Raw genomic sequence first — 13,933 nt, 5'->3', positions numbered from 1 at the left:
TAGAAAATTTGACCAAATCTGTATAAGATTAGTAAATCCTAGCTACAATGACCAAGCTGTCACTTTCTAGCCTATGAAAGATTATTTTCACGCTTCTGCAGACTTTCACAAGCTACAAAAGGACATTGTGGTCTAATTTATTTAGTATTTGATGATGTGAGACAGGTTCCATCGAATTTCCTAGCGGTTACATCATGACGACAGGGAGTAATTTGTTAGGCGACAGGGGGTAATTTATAATTTCTCAAAGGTGAGGGGAAAATCTACAATTTGTAGAAACCTGGGGGTAGTTTTGGTAGTTTACCTTAATATCATTTAATGTGTTCTATAAATTTTCAAAGACCACTTTTATTACGTTCGTTAGCCGCTTTAACCACTTGAACTACCACCTCGAAGATGGTCGTGTCTTTTACTTTTGAGATTAATGGTGACACAATCTTTATCTTCCTTGCTTTAAGATGGGCCGTGACACATAAAACATACACAAGAATACTTTGCCAAAAAAAGAAAAAAAGAATAAAAGTTTTACTTTCCATTTTACTGTGATGTTGGATAACTATACGATAGCTTAAGTCCAATCAACAGCTTGTTGGGCGCCAAGTGTGTCAAAATGAAGAAGATTATTAGCTTTTGGGATAATGCAACTTTTGCCAACTTTTAATTATGCTTCTGCCAAGTGTCTTTGATTGTTCTTCTTTCATTATTTTGTTCTTCCCTTTTGTTTTTTTCTTTTTGCTAATATCTTCCTCGAGCGATATTTTCCTTAGACCTTTTTTTATAATTCAGGTGTCTAAATCAACCTATGCGCGTGCATCTTAATTAGAAAATTGAAAATTGAAAAAATGTTTTAGACTAAATTTATTTAACCAGGTGAAAGTATAATTAATAAGTTTATTTACCCAAAATGGAACTTAGAATAAGTTCCCTTTCTTTAATACTGGCAAGCAAACATGATTTTTATAAATCTATATATGATTCGTCTTGTAAACTTAGAAAATTTATCATCAAAATGATATATTTCGTCAATTAATTAGGCACATGTGAAATTAACTTTAACTATTGAAACTAATATGGCTATATTAAGAAACCACTCAAAAAATCGCAGGGGACTTGATGAATAGTACTAGCAGAGCCAGAATTTTCTACCAAATGGGGGCTATACTTGGAAACATATGTGTTTTCTTTTTTTCTTTTTTATTTTTTGCCTATTTGCTAAGAGCACGTACACTAGATTAGGTAAAAGAGCATCTTAGGTATTTCACCTAAGCAAAAACCCAAAATAAGCATTGCACCTACAGGTTAGCAACAGCCTCTTTTGAGGTTAGGTAAAATAAATTTTGGCACTTCAAACTTTGATGAAGACACTTCAAAAAATAAAGGAAAGTAGCTTTGGAAATATACTAATTTTAGAGTGTCTGCATCAATTTTTAAAGTGTTAACATCATTTACCTACCTAAAAACTATTCACCATCTATACATTTAATTCTCTCCTCTAGTCCCTTCTCTCTCTCCTACAACAAGGAGAAGACTGGTGAAAAGAATAGGGAAAAGAGAATAAGAAAAAGAAAGTATTATTTTAATAAAAAAATAGGAAAAATAGATAGTATTGAAAGAGATATGGGTAGTTAAAAGAAAAAATGTGCACTGTTCACTAGCAGTTTTGGCCTAATTTGGTGTATTTGCTCTAATCAACCATAGAAAAATTGCTGCAACTCATAAAGCAATGACTAAGAGCATCTCCACCAGCCTCAACAAAATTTTAAGCAAATTAGCTAGAAAAAGTGCATTCTTCTAGTTTAGCTAGCCCCTAAATTTTTGCACTATTCAACAGCCTAGCTTTTTTAGGCTATTCAAACCCATTAACATTATTATTATTATATTATTATTATTATACACACACATATACACATCTTATATTCATACTCCATATTCGTACAACCCAAATCTCCTCGCCACCACAGTTCCTCGTCTCCGGCCCCGGCACCGACGAACTTCTGTATTCTACATGGAAGTGAGACCCACCTCTCTCTCTCTCCCTCTCTCTCTAACTGAAACCGAAACCCACAAATCCTCTTCTCTCAAATCCCACAAACCGAATTTGGAGATGATCCGTCCCTCTAGGGTGAGTGTTCTGTCGATTTCGTAACCCACAAATCCGTCAATTTCGTAACCCACAAATCCGTCAATTTCGAAAGCTCTAATAGTCCGGCAAAGTAGAAAAGAGTAAAATACTCTGGGGTGAGTGATCCGTACCTTGCTTGTTCGAGCGAGGTACTGTAGCTCCCAAGCAAATTGGCGTGGTTGGAGCAAGTCTCTTGGGTATGTGATTTCACTGGTTTTCTCATAATTTTTCTCTAATATTGGGTTCGAGAGAGTCTTCTGGAGATGCTCTAATAGGCTAAAAGTGTCGAAACACTACTGAACAATATATAAAAATCTATAATCGTCTATTCATCTTCGTGAAATTTTATTTGTTGAGGTAACTTTTTTAGTAGACGTACTATTGTTAGCAAAATTATAGTACTTCCTCCGTGTCTTTTTAAGTATCTTATTTCGTAACTCTAATTTATTAAGGAGCTATTATTATTATACCTTTCATATTAATTTTTAACTCTACTTTTATTATTTATACTCTATGGACATCATTATTACACTTTTACTCAATAACTTTTCAAAATGAAATATATTTTTAGGGGCAAAATAGAAAATGTCTCAGTTTTTACCCATTAACTTTACAGAATAGACATTCATTAAGAGACGATCCAAAATTAAAATAATGAATTCTAAAAAATGGACGGAGGAAGTATTATTCTATTTCTCTCTACACTCATTACCTATAAATCCAAATCCTAAATCCCAAAACGAATAGAGTCGAAATGTTTAGCACAATTTCACTCTAGTTGTGGCGGACATCAAAGTGGAAAAGATTGATCAAAAGGGAGAAATTAGAGGGGTGAGTGGGGTCAACTGACCCATGCAACCCAATGTCTCCCTCCGTTCTAAGACATAAAAATCTGTACCGTCTAATGATATTACCAGATCAATTTTGCAAATATTACGATGGGAGGATCTCCGCCTGATAGGTGTCGGATAATATGCAAATAATGTCAAATCAATTAAGATTTTAATACATATATCACATATATTAATACTTTTTTTCCAGATAATAAACAATGTACCTTTTACATAGTATCATCCGCCTTTAAGGCTACTGTTAGCATTTTCCTATACTCCGTAATAGTTAGTCTTAAGTAGGGGCACTTTCAAAAAATAAAACTAATGTCGATGATGAAGGAACAGAAGGTGGTCTTTCATGGCTAGCTGATTTGATATGTCCCTAAAATTGGATTAGATCATCAGCAGCAATCATCGATCACCTATCCCTTATGGATAATAAAAAGAAAAATGGAGTTTCAGTGACTGACTCTTAGGGCCATCTCACCCAACGCATGAACGTTTGAAATGGTTGTGAGAGGGGTTGTAAGGATTAGTTTGAGGTGCGAATTTAAGGTGCGCGCAAACTGAGCTGGAACACACTAAATTACCACAAAAAAAATTCTGTGATTGCAGAAGTTTTTGTCTCAAAATCATTCAGACCCGGTTAAGGGTTTTGGATTTTAGATTTTAATCATTATCTTATTTCTCTCCAATCATCACTCTCATTATTCTCTTTATCTTTCTCCAATTATTACCCATATTTTTAATCATTACTCTAATTCTCTCTACACTCATTACCTATAAATCCAAATCTAAATCCAAAATGCCAAAACGAACGAGGCCACAGGAATCCCTAATTTTTATTTTTATTTTGGTCAAACTGAAATTGCTTTGGTCAAGAACCCGTAACTAAAGCCATTTTTGCTTTTGTCCTAATATGCTAGTACTAGTAATATTCCTTTATCCTTTCCAAGTTTTTAGTGGAATTTTCACAGCAAAGCTTTCGTTAATTGGGAAACAACCCCAACCATAGTTTCAGGCTTTCAGAAACGTGTACGAAAAAATGTCTTCGGAAAAATCCAAGGGAACACGTTGGGACGTCGAAAGAAAGGCAGAAGAAAGTAAACGAATTGAAATGGTTGGGGAAATTCATGTAGGAAATATTGCTTATGCTTTTTTGATATATGGTCTCGTGCATGTTTTTAGCTTTAATATTAACAGTAAATTTTCCGTGCCATTTGGATTGACACATGACCTGTTTCGATCACCGAAACAAAATGGGAAAGTCTATTTAACACAACACTTTGTTCAATAAATATAGAGAACACGCTTAGGTGACACTTTATTATTGGACAATGTAAAATGATATCTCATAGACCCATTGCCCAATGATATAGCACGATGCAACTACCCCGGTAGGCTGCAGTACATTCGGGCCATCCAAACATGTTTTGGACGGTCCAAATCAAAGCAAAGGAAAAGAGGAGAGAGTTGCGCGGCTGAGTAGGAGAGAGAGTGCTTGGATCTCGGTCGTCTAAAACACATTTGGACAATTCGGATGAGGCGCTGGGTACCACCACGTGGTATCCAATTTGCACCAAAAAAATTCTAGCATATTGTTGCAATAATAGCACACCTGAAACAAAATACATCTCAAAGGGAAAAAAAAAACATTTCGACACACTAACTATTTAGAGTATAAGTTTTGTTCGGATGAACCGGAAAAGATGACTTTTCCGCCACCGCCCATTGTGGACCCTACTAAGCATCCACTGCAATAATCTAAACCGCTCATCTTGTAGGACCGGCAAAGTAACATATCCACGCCAAAAAATCAGCTTGACCGGACATCAATAATTATATCAAAAAGTTGATTTTTGATTTTTAAAACGAACGGCTAGATTTTGTAACTAGTTTTTTTTAAGTTAAAAACTGTTTATAACCGTCTATTTTATAAATCAAAATTTAACTTTTGATATACCTATTTGATGTCTTATGAAACTAATTTTTTTGTGTGGATATACTATTTTGATAGCACTACAAGATAAACGGTTCAGATTTCAACAATGAATGCACAGTGGGGCCCACAATGGACGGCGGAAACCATAAGGTTTCCACCTCATCATCATCCGGAAAGAATTTAAGCTCAACTAGACTACTTATAACCTCAAACTAATCCCGAGACCCTAAAATTATATACTAGCAATTTTAGGACCATCTGGTATATACGTACTAGCTTAGCAAGCAACCACTAACGATATGTCTTATGCCCCGTAGCCATAACCACCACTATATAGATTCCTTGCAAAAGATGAACCGTAACCACCACTAGATTCTGTTTCTGTAGCTCTAAAGTGAAGCATCCACTTTTTGCCATGTCCGGCCTGCATGGGATCGATTCAACATTTTCTTACACGGCATAGTCAGAATTTTCGCACCACGTACGTGGGAGTGATCTGGAACACATATTTTCAAGTGAAAATGTGACTCATTGTTCCTACGACTTTTTATTTTTTTGAAACAAATAAAATTTTTTGTGTGCTTAGTTATTTTTTTTTCCAATAAAAGAAGTTGAAGAAATTAAATGACCAACCATGTATGATTACTTGATGTACTTAATAATACTCGAAATTGTTTGGAACACTACAATTTTTTTAAAGTTGCCATGGAACTAGATGCCCCGCCGGCCTCACTGTAGTTCCACTATCGTCTTAGGACAATTTTGGGCTGATATTTGCCTCTCTCTATAGGTAAGCTTTTCCAAGAAGTAGGGTTTCATAGGAGAGACCAACACGAGAGAAGAGCCTAAGGGCAAGAGATTAAATTCTTTATACCGTCGGTGTAAACATTTATTTCCTCTAAATCAATTATATTACTCCACGTCTTCAAAATAGTAGTCCCAATTATTTGAACATGGTGACGTGGCGCAATGTAATTGATTTAGAGAAAACAAATACTTTCACCGGCGGTGCAAAAAATTTAATCTCTAATCTCTAAGGGCAAACATGCCAAACTGGCCGGGTGGTGCACCGTGAATATAGCCTAACAATATCGTGCCAAAATACACGTGTCCAAATTAATTAGTTGTTATATTAAATAATCGCACGGTTTTATAATATACAGCACTTTACGGAAGTAGCATACTAAGAAGCCACCTTGTGTTGAGACGCTTGAAGAGGAAGAAGATAAGTCTAACGTCGTCGATCTATTACCCACCACACTACGCATGCACTATCGTACGTGATCAAATAATACTCATTTTTGTTTCTTCTTAGTACAATATGTATGCATACCGATCACGCAATGTGGCTTTCCGTTTTAAAAATAGACTTGTAGGCGCGAGGTCAAATGTCTTTAAAATATTCTTTAAGTGAAACCTTTCTCAACACTAGGAAAGAAGATGAAACTTGGTCGGACAACAAGGGCAATTTTTGTTCACCCTCGTTCGACAAGGTATGTTGTGGGATCGGATTCGGTAGTCGGAATCACTTATTTGCTATGAATTCATGATTTGTTAAGAAACAATCCAAAAATTCAACTCAATCGAGTATTGGTTAATACTTGATTAATTGAACAGTCTAATCTTGATTTAGAAATGGATTAGAGCAAATTATAAAATTGGGCTTTTTTGATCGAGTACGTATTAATACCCGATCGAGCTGAATTTTTGTTTAACCTCCTAATGAATCAATTTGAAAATTAATAGTTGATTAATTGAACAGTCTAATCTTGATTTAGAAATGGATTAGAGCAAATTATAAAATTGGGCTTTTTTGATCGAGTACGTATTAATATCCGATCGAGCTGAATTTTTGTTTAACCTCCTAATGAATCAATTTGAAAATAATAAGAGGTTTTTATTAACGAATTAGAACACGCAACATACTTCGGCGAATGTGGGTGAAGTTACCTTCGCCCAAGGTGAAGGTCAACAAAATTACTCACGTCTGACAATGGGTTTCAGAGAGCGTCATCACGAGGGAGAAATTATTGGGAACATAATACTGCTCTTCGTAGCCGCTCTATGAACAGATTGACCTCCGGGTGTCATGTTGAATATCATAAAAAAATTGATACCCCACACCAATAGCGTTTACAAGAAGAAAAAATACACAGTTTTTGGAATATTATAGAATAGTTTGCTGGGAAAGTTACCATGTCTGAGTACTATATTATGGCTATCGTATGATGTATCACCATTGTATGGGTACTATATTATGGATATCGTATGATGTGTCACCATTGTATTGGTAGAATATGTCATATTTTTCATGTAGTAGGACACATTCTACCAATACAATGGTGACACCTCACATGATAGCAGTGTTATCTCTATATTTTGTGATATACAATGCATTATAGATAGCAGCTATTCATTAGATGTTGAAGATATAATTATTTCCAAAAAAAAAAAAAATTTGAAACTTGAACAACTTTCACCGTATTGGTGAGCATATTAATTACAACAACGAAAATATTAGGATCCATAAAAGTGTTCATGAAATATTTTTATGGAACCCTTTCATGTACCCTATCACCCCTCTTACAACAAAATTAACCAAGCACATGAACGGATGATTAGGATGACTACACATGGCGGCAGCAGGATCATCAAACTAAAGGGCAACCTTTTGACTTCGAGGATCAAAAGAAAGAAAAAAACTTTTTGACTTCAACGGATCCCCAACTTAGTCGCGTAATCTTTCAAAATGGCATTCTATCCCGCTTTTAACTCTTGTCTGTGTCTGCGCTATTAATTTTCACACTAACAAATTTTAGTTATTTGTGAAATTCTTGAAAGACGCGCTCCCACGCACCCAATCACCCGTGCATCATGTGAGTTAAGTCCCAACTTAAATTGACGGTGTGATAGTCATTTTCATGCGCAACACGTGATTAGTACTACTAGTCCACACCTTCGATTGGGTCATTGTACCCTATACCATTGCCAAGAACGACACCTTAAGAGCGTTTCCACTAAAAAATTTAGACCGTAAGTTATTGTATTTTGTCATGTTGTTCATAGCGACTCACAACTTCTTTTTCTTCATTTTTCTCTCTATTTTCCCTCTTACGTTGATGTACTAATTTAGACTTCTTTGTTTCACTAGGAAATTGACATTAATTAGATCCATATCCGTTTGGCTTAACTTTAATGTTGAATTTATAGGATTTTCGTCTTATATAAATTTTTGTTAGTTTTACGTTCTATGTTTCGATTATTTATTTATCATGACAAGAGAATCTAAGGTTTGACATTAGAATTGACATCGTTTTCACCTTATACAAATTATTGTTCTGTATGAATCTTTTTCAAGTTTGATTTCACCCCCCCCCCCGGATTCTGTTGTCAAGATGAATGGATAATTCAAAAACAGTTGGCACAAAACAACAAAAGTTCATATAAAACACAAATTTTGTGGCTAATTAAAGAAAAAATAAAGATAGGTCGAACTCACTTTACATCAACAAAAATAATAATACCCATGTAACTCCCAATCGTTGATGTACGGGTGGGATAAAACTAAAGACAGACCTAATCTCTAACTATGTACAAATTAAAAAAGTTACTGCTCTCAGAAAAAATTTTAATCATTGAAATAGCGGCCCCTATGCCCTCCAAAGATCTATTGAACTTCAAGCTAAGTTATGCAATGGAAATGAAATCATGCCCCCAATTCAAAGCCGATGCTACGTTATGCTATGAAAATGGAATCATGCCTCCAATTCAAAGCTACGTTATGCTATATGCTAGAGACAAGCCAATTTAATTTCAAAAAATTCTATGGACACAAATATAACTGCACAGATTCGGATAGAGATGCAGGTGTTATATTAATTTGGGGAAGCATGATCATGACACTGATCGGCCACCCAGAGATAATGTGTTCGATCGATATCTTAATTGAACATTGCAAAAAAGCGAACCGTAGCACTGGAAGGGTGGAGATTTTTCCGTTTCCCTTTTGAAGTGCTGGCTTTTTGCTGTGGAATTTTGGACAAAAATGGGTGTCTCAGGCACTATCTGAGTGCCGGCCCTAAGCAAATGCAAGCAAGGCAATCATTTTGGGCCCCGAAAAAATTCTTAAATAGAAAGGGTCCCAAAATTTTGTATACTATATGTAGCGGGCCTAATGATATATACGGCTCGGACCACCTCGGAGCCTAGGCTACAGATGTACCTTTTGGAGTCGGTCTGGGGCTAGGCCAGGATACTCCGTGCCGACGATGAGAGAGCACCTCCCTGCGACCGTCGATACGCTCAACTAAAGGCTAAGCTTTGGCCGAGCCCAAATAGGGAATCGGTCACTTAAATCTTATTCCGACCCTCGTGGTCCCGGCCGTGGGACGAACTTCTAGGTTCGGCCATGGCCGACCTCGGGTGAAGGGTCTCCTTCTGAGGAGCCCTCCTCTTTCGACTGTGTAGCCGATGCTGAGCTGCTAGGTTCGGCCGTGCTCGGTGAACCAATGCACCATCCCGCAAGAAGCTGATACATCCCTTGGTGACGGTTGTGATGTCACCCGCAGCGGTTACGCAAAAGGATAATGATGAGCACAAATAAGAGTGTCAGCTCATGCCAAAACGGTTATCAAACCCTAGCCCTGACGTCATAAGTGACGTTGGCAGACGCGTGCAAAGCACATGTGCGTACTTGGAGAGCAAGTAAGGAAGACTCTATAAATATCCCTTGATGGCAACTCTAAAGAGGTACATGCTTCCCCCACTCAAACCCTAGTACTTTCCTTCTTGCTTTGCACATTTCTCATCCTCATGCTAGAGGGCCATTCTGGAGCTCCTCCGGTGTGGTCTTTTAGCGGTGTTCCCTTGGGCAGGCTAGGTGAAGGCTAGGGATCACTCTTGTCCTAACCAAAGATCCAGAGGAAGTGAACCAAATATTTCAGAGCCACGCACTTACCCTCACTATAGGCCTAATTTTTTAAAAAAAATTCCATTCAAATTGAGCTCATCTATTAAAAATCCCCGAAAAATTTAGTCGTGATGTATAATACTGGAATTTTATCTTGTTGACTACTAGTAACCATCGTTGTTGAAATCAATTTATTTATTTTTTATAATATTGCTTGTGATGTAAATTAAGAACCACATGTTTTTAAGTTCTCTTTTGGGACCCCAAGATGTCAAGACCGGCATTGAAGATAAAGAGCAACTTATAATCCACCTAACCCGTTACCCTGCAATTTCCACATGTACATTAAGCTTCAACTCCAATCAACACTCAGGTTAATTTGAAAAAATCAACAACTTTGTTCGCTTTGGGTTTCCAGTACCAACCTCTCTTTCTCTCAGTACGGTCTTCAATAAATTTTCTTCACATAGGAGTATCGATCTATCTCTCCATCTACTTTCTCCACATATTATCTCAAAAACATTCCTCAAAACCTAAACCATATCGATCAGACAAGAAGCATTCATCTAACTGTCGAAAGGTCTAAACTCACTGCGCTGATGCGTTCAATAATTGTAGTTTGGCAATGCCCACATGTAATTAAAAAGGAGTATAGGCTCTAGATTATTGTGCCTAGCTAGTTAATAGTTACTAGTAATTTTGGAGCAGGTCAGGAGTCGAGAGTGTTCAGCGAAATTGAAGTCCCAACTCCCAAGTCCACTGACAAATTAAAGTTAAAGAATTAATTCTACAACTATTATGGGGAAAAAGGCATACAGTACATGTGTAGTTATTGAAAAAAAATAAGTAGATATATTTTCAAATAAAAATGAATTATTGACCATCTGCAGTCACCAATTATTATTACAGTATTTTTTTTCCGTCTGAAGTGACATATTTTACCACCGTTGCGCATTTAGTAATGCTCGTGTGAAACCCGCGAATGGGTTGTTCTGTACCGACGGTCGTGGAGTGATCGAAATCAACTGGGAATTAGAGTCGTGGCGCAAGAACACCATTGCCATAGTGTTTTCATCGTTAAAACTTGTAATTAATTTTGAAATTTGTTGTGGAGTCATGAACATACTCATCAGTTACACCAGTGTATTTAGTATTTCTGTTTGCGTTCTTTTCTTTATTGTTCTTCGTTCATTGTATGTGCTGTGGTATGATCGATTTCTCAAAAACGACGGATATAGCTTTCCCTCCAATTTCAGCAAATCCCAGCTCATTGGACGCCAAAACAAACATGTATAGTTCTCATGTGGGTTTCTCTATCACATTTACGTTAATTTGAACATGTTGATCACAAAATCATCCCATTTAATGCACATTATAAAACCAACCAACTGAGGCTAGCCCAGTTAATCAAGACTTATTGTATCTCATTAGGAAGTCAACAGTTTGAATCTTCACCTGCGTGTGGAATGTTCTTACCTTTGTAATAGTATTTGTTGGAATTATTTCTCCCCCCAGTACGAATTGTAGTAGGGTTGGGCTTAAGTGATTGTGGAATTGTTTGGGACTGTTTCTCCTCTTGGCCTCGTTTCCGTAAAGTTTCTTATTTCTTAAATACTTATTTTTCATTTCATGAGACAGATCATTCTCTTACAATACATTACCTTTAATTCAAAAAATAAGTACTTATTTTTCTTAGCGGACTGGGACCCACTAATAGGAATTATGGAGTTGTTCCAATTTTTATGCAATTCTTATACTTGTATTCTCCTGCCGCTCGATGAGGAAAAAAATGCACATCATACACAAGATGCCCGGCCCTCACCCTTTCTTTCCAGTGCAGGAGATACTTATATTCTCTTCTCAAGGAACAAAGGCACAAATTAATGTTATATTCTATGGTTCATTACAACGTGCATGTTCATGATCATATTTGCACCATCAATTATAACAAAAAACTGGAACCTGACTTTAATAAATTAGGAAGAAGTTAGGCAGGATTACACTGGACATACTGAACAATATCAAGTTCAAATCGATAAAGTTCAACTCATGCATCTGCACCTGGAAATTGAACCGACGAAGTGCCAATGAAAGAAATGAAGATGACTACTTCCCCACTCAAAAGAACATCAAGAAAAGACGGCCAATTATTGGGTACTCACGAAGTGCCATGTGACATGTAGTACTTTCCGCAACTAAAAGATCTCTACCGCACAACGTGGGTCTCTCATTGTCTCTAACCCACCAAACAAAAGTGGAAGATAATATCTCTACCACATGATCTGTCGCTATGTACGTAAATGGTTAGGAGTACCACGAAGGCACGATGAATAATTACTCAGAAAAGATGCTAGGAGTACCACGAAGTCATGCTGAATAACTACTCAGAAAAGATGCTAGAAGTTAGGGGGAGGGGGGTTGTACTCCTCCCCTCCTCCCCCTGGGTCCGATTTTCTCTTTCATTCCCCTCTATCTCTCTCTCCTACCCTCTCCTCCTCCAGATCGTACCCCTCTCCCTCTCATCCGTTTGATGAGCTTCCGCCCTCCCCGACGTGGGAGGGTGAGGCGTTTTCCGTCTCCAGCCGGTGGTTCCTTGGCTCCACCGGTTTGCCTAGCGGTGTGGGTGTCTCATCATTTTGTGGGTGGTCTGGTTTGGTGGTTTGGTCTGGATTTGGTGTGTGTTGGTGGTGGGCGATGGTGCGGTGGTGAAGTGGTGTTCGTGTAGTTGGTTTTTTTTTACTCTTGTTTTGCAGGTGTTCTCGTTCAAAAATGATCGGTGAAGATGACGGTGTTGATCGGTGGTGGTTCTATCCAGTGGTGATGAGGTGGTTGTGGCCCGCATGGCTGAGGTGCTCTGGTCGTTTTGTGTGCTGAAGTCCGGTCGGCGGCCACTATGAGTTCTCTTTCGGGCGAGGGCCAGCATTTCGTCATTCTGGGTTGCAGCTGTTACTGGTTTTCTTCGGTGGTGTTATTGGGGTTTTGGGGCGGGCAGATGTTCGGTGGTGGTTGGATCCCCTATGCTTTGATTGCGTTAATTTTCATTGTCATAGGTTGGGTTTCGCTGCCGGTCTCTACATCTGGGAGAGGCCGGATTGGCTTAACAGCGAGACTGGTTTTCGGGTGGTTTGTTCGGCTGTGGTGATTGATGTGATTAGGTTTTGGGGGTTGGTTTGGGTGGGCCGGTCTTTGGGTGGACCGGGTAGGGTGTTTGGGCTTTATTTTGTACTCCAATATTTGGGTGTTGGTTGAGCTTTTTTGTTTTATTTGTCTTAGACCCTTGTAGATCTTTGGGTGGTTTGAGCTGTGCCCTAGTGATGTTTCATCCAACTTTTTGTTGGATTCCCTTTCCCTTTCACTATTTTTAATAAAATTTCATCTTTTGCCGATAAAAAGAAAAAGAAAAGATGGCCTAGCTAGTGCAACATCAAAATACTACTAATTAGTACCACCATGAAAATTGGAGTAGAGCATGAACATTTAAGATTCAAAATCAGCTGGAGATCACTATGAGCAAAGGATACTGTTAGAACAGGTGTGAATAATGTTGAAGTCCCATATCGAATAAAAATAATAACGTTTGGGTCTTATTGGATGACTCACAATTTACTAGCTCAAGTTTCTAAGTGGATCTAAGTTCTTCCAAGGCATATTAGGTTCAAGCGCGTTGTGATGAACTCTCTACAGTTACTCTCAAAAGAATTGGGACTCCGAGCGAACACACACAGTCGCTATTCAATGCATATATCGTACAAACTCCCATCAGAAACCACCTCAATTATATACAGTATGTGTGGAGTACTATGGATAGTTGATTGAACATCACGTCCATATATATTTGCAGGGATGGTATCTCCTTTAAAGAGCACATGGCATCTTCTATTCATGAAAGGAGCGTACGTACAAAAGGGCAAGAAGATATTTTTTGCTAAAGAAAAATCAGTAGAGACTCTATAGAGTTTTCTCCTATTCTCTTGTTAATTTGTTTGCAGGTCCCAGCCAGCTCCCTTTCTTCTAAAGCGGTGGTACTACTGATTCCATGATCGCGTACAATTATGCGCCCAATTTAGGAGTCTTTATTCGTTGTCCGCCACTGTAAAACCTCAAGTTTTGTCTCATCGACTCGATCG

This window comes from Rhododendron vialii, chromosome 9a, assembly GCF_030253575.1.
Source record: "Rhododendron vialii isolate Sample 1 chromosome 9a, ASM3025357v1".
Classification (NCBI taxonomy): domain Eukaryota; kingdom Viridiplantae; phylum Streptophyta; class Magnoliopsida; order Ericales; family Ericaceae; genus Rhododendron; species Rhododendron vialii.
This window is presented reverse-complemented; position numbering follows the sequence as displayed.